The following is a 15,251-nucleotide window of genomic DNA, read 5'->3' on the forward strand; positions in this document are numbered from 1 at the left end:
TCAACCACACCCAGATAAGATCAAAGCAATTACTGCCATGCCATGTCCACAGAACCAAGGAGAACTCCGATCCTTTCTAGGCATGGTGAACTACTATGATCGATTCATACCAGGGTTATCAACCAATTGTGCTTGTCTTAATGATCTATTACAGAAACACAAAAAGTGGCAGTGGTCCAGTGAGCATACCAAGGCAATGGAATCAATTAAGAAATTGTTGACATCAGCTGATGCACTGGCACATTACGACCCATCACTACCTCTCAGTCTTGCATGTGATGCCAGCCCAGTGGGCATAGGAGCAGTGATTTTTCATACTTACCCTGATGGTAAAGAGAAACCTGTGGCTTATGTGTCACGTAAACTGACATCGGCTGAACAAAACTATGCACAAATCCAAAAGGAAGCCTTGGGAATAGTATTTGGAGTCCAGAAGTTCAGACAGTACTTGCTCGGTCGTAAGTTCCAATTGATTACCGATCATAAACCACTTGTCACTATTTTTCATCCTCAGAAAGGTATCCCAGAGATGACAGCCAGCCGTTTACAGAGATGGGCCATTATCCTCTCAGCCTATGACTACGAAGTTAGGTACCAACCATCTTCCCAGCATGGCAATACTGATGGGTTGTCTCACCTGCCATTACAAGAGGTACAACCTCCACAAGCTGACGAAGCAGAAATTGTTTGTGCTCTGGAAGAACAACAGTTTCAGGCACTTCCAATTCGTGAGACTGACGTTAAGGCAGCCACAGCGAGGGACCCAGTGCTATCACAAGTCTACAGTTTTTGTGCTAGAGGATGGCCAACCACTTCACACTCTTTGGACAAGAAGCTAATTCCATTTTTCAACAAACGTTTACAGCTCACAACTCACAATGGTTGTCTACTTTGGGGCCTTCGAGTGGTAATTCCTTCACGATATCAGAGGTCAATCCTAGAATTGTTACATGAGGGCCATCCAGGGATGTCTAGAATGAAGTCACTTGCTCGACTACATGTTTGGTGGCCATCCTTGGACACTGATATTGAGTCCCATGTCAAGTCTTGTGTGAATTGTGCTGAGACAGCTAAAGATCCCACAAAAGTACCATTACATCAATGGGATTTTCCAGCCAAACCATGGCAACGTCTACACATTGATTTTGCGGGGCCATATAGAAACAAGATGTGGATGTTACTGATTGACGCTTACAGTAAGTGGCCAGAAGTACATGTGATGGAATCCACTACGACAGAAACTGTTACCAAACACTTACAGCAGATCTTTGCCACACATGGAATTCCTCACCAGATTGTGTCAGATAATGGTCCCCAGTTCACGGCAGACAAATTTAAGCAGTTTTGTTTGTCTGGTGGAATTCACCACACAATGACAGCTCCATATCACCCCCGCTCGAATGGCGAGGCTGAAAAACTGGTACAGACTTTTAATATGAACAGAGTGTAGATAAGGCAAATCCGCAAACCTCTTCGGAACTGCTGGATTGTGTGACCAACTTCTTAGCTTACTACAGAGCCACCCCACAGATCAAACTCCTTCTGAAATGTTAAATAACAGACAGATGCGTACAAGGTTGGATTTGTTACACCCATGCCAGTTGAAGGTTCAGAAATCTCTAGAACTTCAGAAGCAGTCATATGATGCCCATACTCATCCTAGACACTTCCTGATTGGTGATCCAGTGTGGGTTCGTAATTTTAGACCTGGCAAACGGTGGCTCCCAGGCACTGTCAAAGATAGGAGGGGGAAAGTAATGTATAAAGTTTTGATTGATGGCCAAACAGCAGTTCACTGCCGTCATGCAAATCAACTTCGTACACGACTTGTTTCTTTACCTACAAATAACAGTTCCATATCATCTGACATTCCTAATCATACCTCCCCGACACAGAACAGTGATAATCCTCCTGTGTTGAGACACTCTTCAAGAATTCGAAAGATCAGAAGACCATGGAGTCCTTCGAACTAAAAGGGAGGAACTGTAGTATCTGGACAAGTGTACGCACTATGATGTAATGTATGCGTGCATGTACATATGTAGTTGTAGAGCCTCTGTGTGTGCTTCAGTTGTTATAACCTTAGTTGTTATTGTAGTTGCTAGATTGTAGTTGTGTGTTGTAGTGCTACTATTATTGATTCTAATGATCTAATAATCCCGACACTACAATTAATTACAAAACAAGTAAGGAAATGTTAATCCTTTTTTTCCCGCTAAAAAATTTCAATAATCAAAAATGTATGGTTAATTGTTAGTAGCAGAGCCAATATTATAAAATGGGTTCTAAATAGAGTAGAAACCTGGTCAGCATGTTCTATATAATTTCATTGGTGTGAATCAAGCAAACAAAGAACAGTATTGAGAGAGAAAGTGACAAAATGGGTGCTAGCATAGATTTACCATTAGATGTTTGTGTATCACCACCACAATGCGACACTAGTACTGCAGTGCATCACAAAGCTACTATCAATGCTATTTTTGTCCAGAAAGTAAGCAATGACATTTTGTTGTTGGCCTTGATATTTTGTTGTTGGCCTTGCCATTTTTTTCTATCTAGTAAACAACTACAGGCTACCAACACTTCAGTAATCCCACCACGGGCTTCTATTGCATTTAGCAATCCCATGCAGATATCAAAGAAAGAGATTTGATAAAATTTTAACTTAACTTTCAGCCACTAAAATAGGTACAAATTATCACCACTAGTGTTCATTTTGCTCAATTGATGGTAAATCCATTCTAAAGTTGTTGCAGTTAAAAAAAGATTATAAAATTGTAGCATAAATCACCAATTATCAGCAGGTACCAATTATCGGCACTTGTAAACTATAGAGGCTACAAGATATATGGAGGCTACCAAGTTCTACAATGGGCTGTTATATCCTCTAAAACATTTTTTAGAATCATTTTCATTGGGTAATTATTGTTGTTAAAGTGCTATACAAGCTATGCTGGTTAAGCATGGAATTGCATAAAAATAATTCTATATTGGAAACCAGTATGCTTTTATGCCTAACCTGAATACCTCTTGAATGGCTGGCCTCACAAAGAACCAACGAGGCATTATGGAGTTACATACAAAATCGCACACTGTGCCAATAATTGGTCAATCACGAAAGTACAGTTGTCGATAATAGGTATCCCATGACAATAATTGGCACAATAGGCATTGCAATTTTACTTATAACAAGATGTCCACTCACGTGAGATAATTAAAATTTGATGCGCTAAGAGATGAAGGACTGCTCTATTAACTGGTTCAAACTGGAAGTTCGTATGCCATTGAATTAAGGAATTACAACTGCGTGATGAAACGGTGCCGATAATTGGCGACTTAGGTTTGGAGCAGTCAGGCTGTTCCACTGAGAGACAACATATGTCAAACAAACATACACTCACCTCTTTTACCGACACCCAAAAGATCCTTGTCCACTCACATAAGTTTTCAAATTGTGTGTTAGGGCCACACTTATTGTAACATACAACAGTGCTAAATTTCTCTTTCATAAATCCAGCAAGCCAAAAGTTGAATGGCCTTTGTTTGTAAAACTCTGAATCTCTCAGCACACTCATCAAAAATCACGGCGATCTGCTAAAGTACCTAAAACGTAATTCTCAATCCTTCTTAGCTCTGATATACCACACTGGTTCTGCCATCCAGGTCATTTTCCACTCTGGTTCTGCCGTCGGAATCCTTCCATTCTGGTTCTTCCTGCTACTGATAAGGCCACTCCAAATAAATTCTCTGTTTCCCGTCCTGGATTCAAGCATATTTGCATGCGGGCGGGCGGTCCATTTCCATTATTTCATTATAAGATTGGCAGCTTTTCAAACCACTATTTTCCTGGCACAACCATAAAAAGCTGCATAAAGGCATGCTTAAGCTTGTTCCTTCCCTTTTAAGCTGCAAAAATAACACAAACGTGAAGTTTATGCCGACTTGATAGCACTGCTGACACGTGAGCTGACCCTGTTTCGAGATGGCTTTTACTGAGCCTGTCAGTATGTAAGAATAACCGGAAAATAATGGAAGAATACGGAATAATGGAATATTTATAGCTGACAGTATCTAGATGCGGGCGGTGGACGGGAAACAGAGAATTTATTTGGAGTGGCCTAAGCACCTTCTGTAACTACAGTAATGAGATTGAATTCACCACAAAAGGACTTATTTGCATTCGTCACCAACTCATCTTCTTCATCTTGTGTTCCTCGTCGTGTTGTCACCTCAGATGACAGATGCATGTCACGTGATAAAATCCCACATTAGCATAATTATAGCCTGAAGACTAGTTATCAGCTACAAGAAACAGCCGGCTCGTTTTGTTTGTCACAAAAGTAACATAGTATAGTGTTTGAAAGTGATTTAGAGGATATATCTAGGTACTTTAGGCGTTCCGTTCCGGAGAATAATGCCCACGGAATATGCCATTCCGTTCCGTGGAATAATGGTAGCCTGCAAATTCTTGGTATTTTTATTCACGAATCTCGATTGCGCAATTGTTACACATCTTCGGTTTCGTGTAATATCTCCGTGATCTTTACTTCGATTCTTTTCAAACTACCAAATGACACTCCTACAATAGTTGATCTATCCACAAACCGATTTTTAGCTCATTCCATGAAGCGGTTTACCCTGTAGGCGTGACAACAAATCGACCTTGTTTTACGCGAATAATTAGTCATAAATCCTGATCCGTTCATCGGATTTACACCAAAGTTGATAATAGGATTCGCCTTTGGACTCCCGTTCTGTGTGGCAAATTTCAAGGCAATTGGAGTACGCGCTTGCGTTTTATAGCAATTTTTGGGTGGGATCTATTCTACGGAACGGAATGATGGACTAAACCACGGAACGGAACGCTTTCTCAAATTGAAGCTTGCAACTTACCATTGCTGAAACTGCCCTTACAGGTTATCAGTGGCACCTCCAGTGGGTCATTAAACATAGGATAAAAACAATTAAATGATCGATTGTGGTTTCTTGTTGGTTGTCATTAGTAACGAAGTATTAATTGTGGGATGAGCTGTATCAGTGATGTTCATCCATGGTTAATCTACGGATATATCAAGAAGGGCACTTTATGTGGGCTGTTTTGCTTATCTTCACTTTAAAAACGAACAGTCTGGGCAAGCTTTTCAAGTCATAAGTCAGTGTACAAATAAAGCAAGCAGGAAGACACTGGTAACAGGAAAGAGTCAGCTGAATTAAAACTTGAAGGATTTTGTGCAGTGTGTGAGGAGCAAATATTTTGGCAGACCACAAGGAGGCTATATTCTGCAAACATCACTGAAGCGTATGCATGAAGCAGGGGCGGATCCAGAGTTTCGAAAGAGGGGGGGGCACCTTTCTGAAAAACAGTTGAAGACCAAAAAAACTTGCTAAAAACCAGTTGAAGACCAAAAAAAAAAAAAAAAAAGGTCACAACAATAATAGCTAGTTATCCTTACCAACTATATCACGTCTGTTATGTAAAATAAAATCCTATTTGTAGCTTCATAGGTAAGCTACACTGCCTCATGAACATTGTGACTGCTTTATTAGAGTAATTGACTGCTCTATTAGAGTATCTCGATCTTGAAGGGGGGGGGGGGGCATTTGCCCCAAATGCCCCATCCTGGATCCGCCACTGTGGAGTTATTAACAGCCGGTGCAGTGGACTAATGCTGTGTTCAATAGTGAGCTGATCTTTTTTGTTGCACAAATTCAAGGATGTGTCTGACTGTTAGCCTTGAATCAGGCTAAATGCCAAAACTCCAAGGTCAACCAAATCTCAATTATAAGCCTTCTATGCATGTGAAACCATGTCCATAGTCACCAGGCAAACATGATTTGGACCAAGATGTGTGTGTAATTTCAATGTATCCTAGTCAGACCTGAAATGGAACACACATTAATTACATACCATCTAAGAATCCTAGGATTTCTTAAGTGTAGCATTTCACATGCTTCACTTCAAACAAAATAGGCTAAATTTGTTTGTCTAATTTCAAGTGATTCCCAGTCCAGCTGGTCCATAAAATTACAGTGGGATCACATGTATTTGTTACAGTGCGGGCTGCTCTGTGTTGGATCTACTCTAGAGTTGAGGTAGACTGCCAATGTACCGACACTGTTGTAGCATATTTAAGTGGAGGACAAATGAATACAGTAATGCTAGATTATTTATGTATACAAATTTTTCATAATGAAATTGATATCCCATTTTGATTTGTACCTCCACTTTGCAACATATTCAAGAACAAGAAGTTACCACCCTTTTAATCTCCAACCACTGTCGTTAATTAACCAAGAACTCACCAATCTTTGTTCCGTCTACAATTTTGCTTTGGAACAATAATTATCTAAAGGCTCTAATTCATATAGTATTTAAATCTGTAATTCACCTTATTGTAGTGGTACTAATTTTATTGATTTGTCTGTATGTTCTTCATTTTCCTTTGAAGTTGTACAGTATAGGTAAACAAAGATAAATCTCTCCCATCTTATTCTAGGATTTCTATTGACTAAGAAAAACTTACTTGTATACAGGCTCAAATTGAGAAAATATAAAGAAAGTGAATTAATATTATACAGTCAGTTTGCTTTTGGATATTTAATGTCTCCAACTGCAACAAAAATTTGATGAATCCATGCATCTCATCGCTGGTCGTCTGAACATTCTGAAAGTGATACCTCACTCAATCAACCATATATTCTGTTTATTAGACTGAATAAAGTCATGATCACCTAGCCTTTTCCTGTCACCAGTAACTTTCTAGTTAATTTCTCTGTGGATATTATGCTCTGAAACTGAAGGTCTTCTAAACTATCTTGTCAAGATCAGCAGAAACAACTGACATCCAATCGGCTACTATATTACAATAACAAAACTTGCCTTGGTCATGTAATAAATGAATTGAAGAGACCTGCTTGATATATCAGGTAGTAGAACAATCACTGCATGAGACAACTATTAACATTTTATTGTCATCCTATTCCATTTTCCTGGAGGCTCCACTGATAAAATGCAATTTCAGCAATGATAGCGGCTAGCCAAGCTGCAAGTTTTGATGTAGAAAGCATTCCATTCTGTAAAATAGACTCCATCCTGGATTCAACTCCCTACTCAGGCTGAGATATCTGGCATTTAGTCCACTACTCTGTTAATGAATCATTGATGTTCATGCAACATAACCTCCTTGAGGTATCTGAATGTTTGCTCCTCACACACTGCACAAAATTCCTGTAGATTCTGCTTAGACTGAGTTGGTTCAGCTTGTCACCATACTTGTTTCCTTTGTTCTAGTGTAGCTACATACTGATTTATGCCGATTAGAAAGGCTGGGCCCCAGACTGTACATTGTAAAGTCAAAGTAAGCAAAAACAATTCACATACTTGTAAAAACAAGTCATGCATTAAGTTCCCTACTTGATACATCCGAAGATGAACACATTTAAACAGCTATTCCCACAACTTGTACTTCGTTACTAATGACAACCAACAAGAACCCACAATCGATCCTTAAATTCGTTTTATCTTTCTTGGGGTGCGTTTGATTACCTGCTGGAAGTGCCACCGATAACTTGTACAGCAATGGTAAGCTGTTAGCTTCAATTTGAGAAAGCATTCCGTTTCGTAGTTTAGTCCATCATTCCGTTCCGTAGAATAGACCCCACCCAATTTTTGCAAGCTTGTGAAAAGACGAAGAAGAACAAGAAGAAAAAAAACAACGAAACTTTGGCTGCTCGTTTCTCGGAAATGGCTTGAGCGATTTCCTTCAAATTTGAAATGTGGACACCCCTAGGTGGCGGGCAACTCTGCAGGAAATTATCACCGAGATACAAAGGTGTGAAAATGACGTTTATCTTTCTTCCTGTCAATACACCCACGGTGTGGCGCGCTGGCTTCTTGGGCCGCACGACACACTATCGTGTGTCTTGATCTCATTTGCTTGATGGTGTCATTGTGTTCTTGTTGATTGTTGTGTATTGTTATGTATACTATTGGCTTTGTGGAAAATGTTATGTACTTAGCATTAGGGAAAGTAGGCAATGATGAGCTTGGTGCGGTGGAAGGGTGGATAGCTAGGCAAGTAACTGTGTATATATATGAACACATATGTGTAATAGAGTGTTCAATATACTCCCAGGGGTTGGCCACAGCAATCAACATGTTAACCAGGAGTTGCTCAAAAATCTCTTCTCTGGTATGGATGCTTGGGCAACCTATCACCAAGCCAACAAAGGTACCTCTCCATATAGTAATTATAAAGTCAGCAATTAACCACTGCATATCAAAATGCTTCTAACAAATTATTACTGGTAATAGCTACAATGCTGGTATTGAGACACACCCTAAATAATTTGGAACATGCATGATGTACGTAGCTATCTATCAGCAGAGGGCCACACATCAGAGCTAAACCATTTTTTGTTTGTTTTTTAGCCACAGAATCTCCGTATACATCTTAAACTCTCCCACCAACAAATCAAACTTTTATGCAATCGAACTACTAGGAGGAACTAAATATAAATGTGGATGTCACATGCCTTAAATTTCAACCAAAGATTGAATGTTCAATGGGCAAGCAGAGTTAAACCATTAACTATAGAGCTAGTTCCTATATACACAAGTCATATTAAAGCTTGTCACTCACTATAGTGCAATGCAAGTGCCTTCTCTTAGGTCATATGCCCAAGAAAGGTGTGAAACCACAAACTGGAATAACACCAAATGTAGCTAGTTAGCTCTCACTAGTGTTTGTAACTCCGAACAAACACTGCCCAGCTAGTCATCACATGCATGGAGGCACTAAATAACACAGTCATGAAAATACTTACTCTCCTTATATACTTGCACACGTAAGCAATAAAAACAAAGCCTTCAACCATGGTAGTACAGTCAAGCCTACCCAGTGAATTAGGACTGGGACACCTGACTAATAAAGCACTTCAGCCTTGTGGTGTATCAGACTAGTCACTCAACTTACACCACCCATGTTACAATTTCATAACAACTGCTACACTACTGGAATGATTAAATCTCTGTGATGGTATGCAGTTCAGCAGCAATGTCCTACTCATTTCGTTTAATATGCCATTGGAATATATGCCCAAGACTAATTGAATAGCCGTGGTAATAATAAGTTAGTAAAATGAGAACAGGAAATGAAACCACAAACAGATATAAAGTATGTAATATGATGAGTATCACTGACAAAGGAAATTAGCCTATAGAAAATGAGAGATTAAACATTCACTTATTCAAATATTATGCATTTTTGATGGGTTTGTCAAGTCACACACACAAACTGGATTCAATCAAACTATATATAACTACTTTTGTTCCTATTCATAGCTACAGCAGCCCTGCATATCATGTACATCCACATTTGTATCACAAACTGATCAGAAATTTGTGGGCTATGTTTGACAGCACAGTGGTGGATTTAGAAATTATAGGCTTCAAGAGAAAACCCCTCTGCATGATAAATTCTAACTTGAAGAAGGCTGCAAAGGTCTGAATGGAAACAATCAATGCCACATTGCTGACCAGTGATTATTTGCTATCACTAGGTAGCTAAACTGCAGCATGCCTGGATTTTTCATGGATGGCAAGCTGCAATTGTCTGTGGATCAAGTCTTTGTATTCAACATGCAGGGTCAATATTCTAAATTTCTGTCAACTGTATTTAAACCATAATAAATATACAACCTTACAGGTCATTCCTTTAAGTACTGGTTGAATGCAAAGATCCTCGCAAGTTCTATGTGACCAAGTCACCACCTATAGTTCCCCCATTCAGCAGAGTTTCAATAATATTCTGTATGTAGGCATTTTCAACCTGTATGCTTGCTGAAGATAGCAATTTTGTACATTTAAACTTTAACTCATGACAAATGTGAGACAATAAGAGTCATCAGTAATAGTTAGCTACTATATTGCTGACAGTAACAACAACAATTGTATATCATTATGCTACAGGGTGTGTCTACCTTTGGCTTAGCAACTTTTAAACATAGTGTTACTTTTGTTACAGTATATATTGTGTATAGATCTTCAATAGTAATACTGTGGTTGATATAGTCTGAACTTTTGCCATCCCAATGAAATTATAACTTGAATGAGACATATTTTTTGGAATAATTCAGCAGTTAGTGGTTTTTAAAATAATTTTATTACGTATACCTACACAATTACACATGTGCTAGTAATGAACAATCCAAGATTATTAAATCAGTTTCCGTTAGCAAACCTACACAAGTGTACAATCATCTAAACAATGTTGTAGGTTATTCCTTTATTTCTGTTCTGTTATTGCATCATGGAATTCTTGGAAAACACAAATTCAGTTGACCAATAGACACAAACTATGATTGTAAAGCTGATAAACATGGAACTGACAAATCATAGATCATTTGTTTCATTTAAATTATGAAAACATCTGTTTAGATTTTAAAACCAAATAATATTTCAGTTCATGGGCTATGCACATACAACAAATGAACACCACGCATGAAACGTGCAACCTTAACAATCGGTATATTTGGCATGCTATGATCCCACTGAAATCGGTATATATATAGTAGATATAAATACATAATCACCCATAGCATTGGGTGTTATGTATGCATGTATTTGTTCTTGTAAATACTTTTTGTGCTCATTTTAATTATGCATTGTTTATTACAGCACTTTTCTACTGCCTATGTAAAAAAAAGTCATAGGACAATGACTGTATCTTCCTGTTTTAAAACAAACTGTGTTTATAATATACGCTCATGGGTTAGTTAGCAATTATTAACAGCATATTCCAACAGCCAAAGTCTCCAGTACTGTATAATAATAATTTTATAAAGCTGTTAGTTTGTCAATCACTGTACTCATTACCTGTATGCATCATACCATTAGCTATGTGTGAATATGTTTTAAAGCAATAATAACATGGTCTATTAAACATGTGTCAGCAAATGATCAATAGTATTTATAGCAACGTTTATTGCTATGCATCAGAGTCAGTGAATTATCTTCAAATATTAGCTCCACTCATTACAAGTTATTAACACTAATCATATTTAACTCACTGATCATTTGAATTTCTCTCATACGTGTGCATTTGTGTGAAAAATATGTTGTCCAGTTGCATAAGGTATACGTATAGTTGTAGCTATGTAGCACCCTGTGAGATAACATTCACTTGAATTACATAGACCTTGTATCTTTCATCACCTACATAATAAATTATAGTCTAGTGAAGAATAATGATCGCTCCTTCAATCCATTATTTAGACCCAATCCATGAGGTGTTTAAAATTTTATTAAGTTTGTTTAATAACCTTTCTGTAACAGTAAACTGGCTTGCTATAAACACGTACATTTGTTATGCAGACTACGTGCTAAAACAACTCATAGTGAAAGTGAAATAACTCAAACTATTGCAATAAAAGCAACTCATTGTCTTGAATACTATTACATAATGTTAAAACATGTTTTGATGAAAATGAGTATTAATATAATTATTATGAACAGAATTTTAAGATGCCTTGCATTCCACTGATCTAAAAGTTTTGTACATGCCTACACTGAGACTTGTGTACACCTGTGTGTACTGAAGCCTTTTTTCAATCATGTGCATAATATAATCTTGTAGTATAGTATTGACATTTACAGTATGGTTAACATCTGTATATTTATATAATCGTTGTGTATACTTTAGAATCCCTGCATAGCTACATTATATGTGACTCCGTAGTGAAGCATTTGTGTTATTATGTAATTTTTTTTCTAAATTAAGATTTACGGTGGATAATAGAACTGTTTGGGCCAAACACTACACCAATGAAAATCCTATGAAAGACCCCCAAGAAAGCATAGCTTTTGTTGGTGGTCATGAAAACATATAGTGAATCACATTTTCACAGGATATTGATCATGAAAACTGAATAAAAATGCTACAAAAATAATCAATGAAAAACCTATAAAATGTCAATGAACACATTTAGTTGCTTTTTCATTGGGTTGTCATTGGTTATTTTCAAAGCATTTTCATTAAATCTTCATCAGTTTTAATGATGAATATCCTGTGAAAATGTGATTTCACTACATTTTCATGATCACCGATGAAAGCTACTAATGAAAACTTCACTTTTCACAGAGTCTTTCAATCATAAGTTTTTCATTGATTTAGCTCCAGTAGTGAAAGATATTGAGAGAACAGTCAAACAGACTATATAATTAATTGACTCTACAGTTACACCAAGGACCACAGTATAGGGAATTATGAAGACTCTCCACAGAGATTGTAGAGCTAGCAACTAAGCACTGTATACTAGCTGAGTATATGTATACATACGTATAGCTAATGTTGGGTAGCTGTAGTCAAGTTTCCTTACTGAGAAACTTGTAATTCTGTTGAAAAATATACATACTTAATCAATACAGAATACATTTGAAGAAGTTGCAACTTAAAGAGCTTGCATCACAGTTTCAAGCAGCTGGCTATACTGTTTGGCCTGCACAAATGCATTGATACAACTCATCTATTAACAGTACTACATCGTCATCACCAGTGTGGATATAAGAAACCACAATGTCAATTACTTATACAAACAATACACTCTATGACGCCAAAGCTATGACACATTGATGGCAAGTAAATCAATTCCTAGTACTCCAATTAGCTTAAAGCAATCATGGTTATGAATTTCAAATTTACATCTATAGGTACACACTTTTATTGAAATGAAACATATTATATAATAATTAAGTATGTGTAGCTCTATGTATACCGCTGTGTATTTTTGTATTTTATAATGATTCATACGGGATTCATATCATCATTGAAACAATGAGAAAATGTACAATGCAATTGTAATCCTCATGTTTTACTCATGGACTATTTAGCCGTTGGCTGTATGTAACATGTACAGTCCCTGATACATCTTCTAGTTTCCAGTCACTCGAGAAAGCCTTATTGACAAAGTTTATTCCAGCCTTGACTGCCCTTGACCCTCCTGGTGCTCTTCAACGTTCACTCTTTGCCCTTCCAACTAGATTTGGTGGTCTAGGCATTGTTGCACCTGATTCTTTATCATCTATTGAGTTTTCTGCTTCAATGTATGTCACAGCACCCTTACGATCACTCATTTTATCACAGAATTTTGGCTATACTGCCGATACTCGTTGTAGTCTGTACTCCCTTAAGCTTGAAATTAAACAATCCAAGACTATCAATTTGTCCACTCTTTCTAAGGAACTGTTCTCTAAGCTTACTCCCACTCTTCAGAGGGCTGTTACTTTAGCACAGGAAAAGGGTGCTTCTAGCTGGCTTACTGCCCTACCTGTGCAGGAACATGGTTTCTCCCTACACAAGACTGCCTTTCAAGATGCCCTTGCTTTGAGGTATGGCTGGATGCCCTCTCGTACACCTTCCCACTGTGCGTGTGGTACCAACTTTTCTGTTGATCATGCCCTATCTTCTCCAAAGGGTGGATTCCCTTCAATACACCACAACGAAGTGAGGGATATCACAGCTGAATTATTATCTGAAGTGTGCCATGATGTGGAGGTTGAGCCTCATCTGCAGCCTCTAAGTGATGAAAGATTTCAACAGAAGACAGCCAACACTCAGGATGGCGCACGCTTGGACATTGCCATGAATGGATTTTGGGGTGGTCGTTATGAAAAATGTTATACGGACGTCAGAGTTTTTAACCCACTTGCACCATCCAACAGTGGAACCACCCTTCAGTCACGTTACAGGAAACACGAAATAACAAAGAAGAAAGCTTATGAGTTGCGAATCCGTGAAGTGGAACACAGTTCTTTTACCCCTCTAGTGTTCTCTGCTTCCGGGGGAATGGGCCATGAAGCCAGTGTTTTTTACAAGCGATTGGCGAGTTTATTGTCTGACAAATGGAATGACCCTTATGCCACAGTACTAGGATGGATTAGATGTAGATTGTCATTTTGTTTACTGCGTTCAGCAATCCAATGCATTAGAGGAGCACGATCTTCACTGTGACAAGGTCGTTACATCAAAAGTGCTCCTGTGGCCTTGGTGCAATCAGAGACTCAGTTTTTGATTTAATTGTTTAACTGTTTATTTGTATGTTCTAATCTTATTTTCTTTATATCTTCAAAAAAAAAAAAAATATGTAATCCTCATGCAGGGCCGATTAGTGCGCCCGGATCAGTGCTACAGTTCAGGAGCTATTTGGATCACAAACACTGAAACAGATAACTTTTCAGCTTTATATAGTAGATGCACTGGCTCAGGAATGTTTATGTAATCAAGACACACGGTAGTGTGTCGTGCGGCCCAAGAAGCCGGCGCGCAACACCCGTGAGTATATTGACAGGAAGAACGAAAACGCAATTTCGCACCTTTGTAGCTCTGTGCTGCCTTGATGAAACAAGATGATTTTTGCTGTGGATACGCCCGCCAACTTCAGTACTCCACATACCAAATTTGAGCGAAATCGCTTCTTGCGTTCCCGAGATATTCGACTTCAAAAATTGGCTTAGTTACTTCATTTTTTCCTCTTCATCTTACGTATTTTTCTTCCTCTTTTCGCACACTTACAAAAACTGCTATAAAACGCAAACGCCACATCGGATTGCCTTGAAAGTTGGCACACAGAAGGGAGGTATAAAGGCACATCTCGGTACCAACGTTGGCTGGAATACGATAAACAGGCAAAGAGTTATTAGCGATTATTCACAAAAAATAACACCAATATGTTGTCACGCCTACAGGGTAAACCACTTATGGGAAGAAGCTAAAAATCAGTGGGTGGATAGGTTAACTATATGCCATCTAGGAGAGTTGCAACATAAATCGTCGTCCTTCACTGGCCGCGGTACTCGTAATTCTACTCTTAAACGCTGTTGTACCGTGGCACTTTTAACGGTACCACTAAAGGCGAGCGTAATTACCATTGTTACAGTCGTTTGTAGCTTTTTTCATAATATAGGTGGGCACTAACTGGAAATGCTGTTCAAGAGACCAAGATCACCCAATAGTATGCCAGAGAAATCATCAGATAAGTCAGCTAAAGTAGATATATGTGTCAAATGTAATGAAACGGTGGTTGAAGATTGTATTTCCTGTGATTGGTGCTCTGAATGGGAGCATAGATCCTGTGGCTCCATTCAAGAAAGGGACTTTGAGCTATGTAATTATGAAAATGTTGCATTGTTTTGCTATCGTTGCTTGCCAGATGTCTCAAAAGCCCTCTCACTTTACAACACCTATTCCAAACTT

The 15,251-nt window shown here is 38.2% G+C and overlaps 1 long non-coding RNA gene across 1 annotated transcript; it reads left to right on the plus strand.

Moving 5' to 3' along the window:
* The first annotated feature begins 7,498 nt into the window (after positions 1–7,498).
* LOC136267322 (uncharacterized) lies at positions 7,499–10,927 on the plus strand. The gene is made up of 3 exons (XR_010706638.1): positions 7,499–7,582; positions 8,136–8,231; positions 10,679–10,927. It is a non-coding gene; the product is annotated as an uncharacterized lncRNA (long non-coding RNA).
* The last annotated feature ends 4,324 nt before the right edge of the window (positions 10,928–15,251 follow it).

The sequence above is a fragment of the Dysidea avara genome, chromosome 9, assembly GCF_963678975.1.
Source record: "Dysidea avara chromosome 9, odDysAvar1.4, whole genome shotgun sequence".
Classification (NCBI taxonomy): domain Eukaryota; kingdom Metazoa; phylum Porifera; class Demospongiae; order Dictyoceratida; family Dysideidae; genus Dysidea; species Dysidea avara.